Source organism: Oratosquilla oratoria, chromosome 7 (assembly GCF_046742065.1).
Source record: "Oratosquilla oratoria isolate Oo_2021 chromosome 7, ASM4674206v1, whole genome shotgun sequence".
Classification (NCBI taxonomy): domain Eukaryota; kingdom Metazoa; phylum Arthropoda; class Malacostraca; order Stomatopoda; family Squillidae; genus Oratosquilla; species Oratosquilla oratoria.
The window spans coordinates 34,321,250-34,325,718 of NC_134783.1; the positions used below are offsets into that span (position 1 = coordinate 34,321,250).

General features: G+C 35.7%; 1 protein-coding gene across 1 annotated transcript in view; it reads left to right on the plus strand.

Moving 5' to 3' along the window:
- Positions 1–779: 779 nt before the first annotated feature.
- LOC143027048 (uncharacterized) overlaps positions 780–4,469 on the plus strand; it is a 109,865-nt gene continuing 106,175 nt past the window's right edge. Inside the window, exon 1 of the mRNA XM_076187932.1 lies at positions 780–905. The gene's annotated coding sequence lies outside the window, so the exon portion shown is untranslated. The remainder of the gene's footprint in view (positions 906–4,469) is intronic.

Below are 4,469 nucleotides of genomic sequence, written 5' to 3' on the forward strand. Positions count from 1 at the left end.
TAATCTCAAGCATAATTTAATATGTGAACATTGCAATACGAAGATATATATATGAAATCTCAGGAGAAGGAGGGATACTAAGAACGAATAGATGGAAAACTTCCAGGTAGGAAGAATAATGAAGGCAACGATCATGTGTCCTCTAACATGATACATATAAGAAAAACATATGTAATTTTTTCTCATTCCTTTTGAATAATTTGTAAATAATCACTTGTTTTTTTTACATGCTGTCTTCACAAATTTCATGTCTTACTTCCATCCCGGATGTTTTTCTTTCGGTCTGCAGTCCTTTTTTCGACCCATTGTTTAATTATTCATATCAATCATTAACGAAGCGCATTAACATTTTTTTTCGCAATCAGTGTGACATCAATCAAAACTGGACTGACCATCCACTAACATTTTATTTATTTCCAACGTTTTACTCATCACTCAGATGTTCTTCTCATATGCTTTTCTAATTCCCAGATACAACATCTATAATGTAAATGTGAGTGTTTTATATGCCATACACCTGTCTCGTAGACGCCTTTTTAAAATATGATCATCATAGATTGTAAGAACATAGAATGTAATGATTACAGTAGCAGTTTATGCTCGTAGATCTTTAATACAATTGGATAGAGACAGAATTTAGGCACCCGTGCTAACACTTTCTTGTTTCATGGTTCATACTAAATATATACATTATAATTTTTCACATTCAAAATCATAAATCGAGATTAAATATGATATTACTAGTAAACTACGATCGTCGATGACTGCGTAGATTCGCTAAACGGCAAACTCGGCGGAGGGATTTGGCTATCAGCTGTTGACATTTGTGCAGCCAAGGTCTTGAGTTGGGAAAGCGTCAACAAATATATTTCGAAGACTCTAGACATACATATAACGCCACACCTGTAAGTCTAAATTGCCATTATGGATGTTTGCTAATGTAGCTTATTGGAAAACCACCAAATTCGAATTTTGAATATCTTCGTTTTCAAAACTGTAATAGAATGATATGTAGGTTTGACGGCCGTGAAGGACAGTAGTCAGTAGAGGCAGAGCCCTGTATGTGGACTAAGTGAATTATTTATTAAAATTTCGATGTTTCTGTTCAATAAAGTGCTTGGTAGTTTAGGTTTTGGAATGAATAATGTGTTTTGAACGTGATTAATGTGAATAATGAATTCTTACGATAGTATATAGTTACGCTTTGGCACCGTGCCACTTTCGAGAGGAAAATATTATAGAATTTTTAATAATTCATAAATGAAATTGATAATATGCATGTTTGTTAGGTACCAGTTAAGGTTTCATGTGTTAACATATTAGAACTTGTTGATATTTATGACAAATCCTCCAGAATCTAAAATATAGGGTATAATGATTTTACTTCCTGAATGTCATGACATGTTGGATAAAATAGTAAAATGATTTATTGGTAAGTCTGAGGTAAAAATGTAGAAGAGGAATGTTCAGCGAAATATATGTAGTAGACTTAGTGATGGTTATAATTTTTGTCATATTTTGTGACAATAATACAGTTACAATGTTTACATGATGATGTATGTTTTGGAGATTAGTTTTTATGACTTGTTTCACATTTGCTCATGAATACTCACAATTAAATAATTAGAGTTTATGATGTAAATTATCTCCCAGAATCTAGTCTTAGTAAACTAATCACCAATTCTGTAAACACCATAAAATCTGATAAAAATGTTTGACTTTGTAGTGATATTATTGTACTAGAAAGTGATGGAGGACATTGTTGAGCATTTAATTAGAAAGCTGGTGTAAATCGTAATGTAGTGGTGTGTTGCTGGTTACCTGAAGGTTGCAAGTCTACTGCAAAAGAGACCAGGGGCAAAGTATTAAATGATTGGTTCTGTTCCAGTACAATGGAAACACATTGTTCACTTTATTGTTTTGCAATTTGAAAGGTCAGTTTATTTCTATGGAATGAAGAAATATGCATTTGGGAATGGATGGAAATAGGAGATTTTATGAAGGGATGATTGTTCCAACAACACTGTATGGGGCATATACATGATGTGCAAGAGGAGAAAGTTGAGAGTAAATGTGGGAAGTAAAGTGAAGAGATGTACAAGGGGATAGGATGGCAGCAATTTGGAAGTGAGTATTAAGGGAGAGAAGCTGGAGGAAGTGGATAGCTTTAGGCACTTTGGGTTGTATGTGGCAGAAAAGGGAGGAATGGAGATGGAGGTGGATTAAAGATTGAAAGGAGCAACTAAGTGTCTGGGGGGATTAAGAATTGCAATGAGAAATGGACATTTGGAAATGGATGCTAAGAGGAGATTGTAGGAAGGGGTGATGTACCAATAGCACTGTGAGAGAGAGAGACATGAAACATAAGAGAGGAAGAGTTTAAGTGTGTTTGAGATGAAATGTCTAAGAAGTATGGTATGGGTTGAAATTTGGATAGATTGAGAAACAAGGTGAGGAAGAGAGTGGGGGTAGAAAAGGAGATGGGAGATAGGATTGATGAAAGAGTATTGGGATGGTTTGGACACATGAAAAGAATGAGTGAAGAAAGATTAGTAAAAGATGTGTGGAAAGCAGAGGTATATAGAGTGAGCATGTGGGGTTAACTGAGGGTGAGATGGATGGATAAGGGGCATTGAGCAGGCGAGGAATATCTGTTGAGCACGGAAGGGAGAAGGCAGGTGATAGGGGTGAGTGGAGAATGGTTGTGTATAGATGATACTGTGATGCAAGGGAGTGGATGGGGGATGGTGAGTTAGGGAGTATTTACCTAGTTGTATTTTGTGGGAAGGGAAGCTACGCTCGTGGTGTCCCATCTGTGTATCTCGCAGTGTCTAGTTTGCTTTTAAACTCATGAATGGTTTTTGTGCACAATATTTCCTTGTCCAGTTTGTTCCAAGTGTCTACCAATCTATGTGGAAAACAGTTTTTCTTCAGATCTCTTCTGTAGCTATGTTTTTTTAATTTTCTTTCCATGTCCTCTTGTGCTTCTCCTGTCCCAGTTTGGATTTGTGTGAATGTTATTTTGATGTAGCCCAAAGGGATTTCTCCCCATCTGCTATTTTTCTACATGAGGGGGTGGAGAGAGAGGGGTTGCTGATTAAGTGAAGTGGCCTTGCTGTGGCTGTGCCGTGTCTTGCTGCACTTCTTCTGACCCAGGGTAGTGGGCAGGATATAGGGATGACCCATCATCCATGAGTAGCTAAGATGAGGGAGGAAAGTGTGGTGGATGGGAGTGGACTGGGTGGAGGTGGATTGGTATATGCCTTTAGACTTTGGCTACCTCTAGAGTAAGGGGGAAAAGACCCTTGGTATATGATAGGTTAGGTTAGGAGCTATTAGACACCATTAGTTTCATGTTAAATTCCGTCCTTTTGTATTTCTAGAATTTTACCGATTGATTATAGTATTTTAAAACACAAAGAATGATCTGTTTATATGACAATGACAATATCATGTTATCGGACTATCCAGATAATTCATCATTCAAATTTGATGACATTTGATCAGTGAAGTGCAAAAGGGTTGTATAATTTTTTTTACATTGATTATATGAATGAACAGATATTTCTCAAAGTTCTGTAAATTTTCTGTTGAATAAATCCTAGATGTAATCATCATATAGAAATTGAACCTTTGTTTTACACTGCCCTACCCTAGCCCTATCCAAACATATAATATTTCTTCCTTGAGTAAGTAGTGGGCTAATCCAGTGGCTGTTACAATCTATCAGAGTTTTGTGAGATATGGGGTAAACAGATTGATTAGTTGGTTGATTGATTGATTAATATATTAATTGGAGAATGTTACTGCACAAACACCTCCTGACTCCTTGCATTTATAGAATAGTAATTAGATATATTTTTATTTTAAATTTACACATACATGCTCAGAGAAAAATATTCAGGTTGGAAAGAGGTGATCAGTGGAGTACTGCAAGGATCTGTATTGACTCCAATAATGTTTGCTATTTATGTGAATGACATGGATGATGATGTGAAATGTTACAATAGCTTTTTTGAAGATGAAGCCAAACTGTTAAGGAAAGTAAAAACTGAAAAGGATTGTGAATCACTGCAGAAAGACCTGGAGCCAGAAATGGGAAGTAGACTTCAATATTAACAAGTGTAGCATAATGGAGTTTGGAAAAAGCAAAAACAGAATATCAGGACAATATAAAATTGAAACCAAGAAGGTAAAGAAGGTGAGATCTGAAAAAGATTTGGGTGTAATTATCTCAAATGACTTGTCCTATGATAAACATATAAACAAAATTGTTGGAGAATCCTACAACTTGCTAAGATCAATAAAAATGGCATTTACATACTTGGATGAAGAAATAATTAAAAAGATATTGGTCACACTGATAAGGCCTAGACTAGAATATGCGGTGACATTGTGGTCACCCAGTACCAAAAAGAATATAAAGAAAATAGAAAGAATCCATAGAGCAGCAACAAAAATGGCACCTG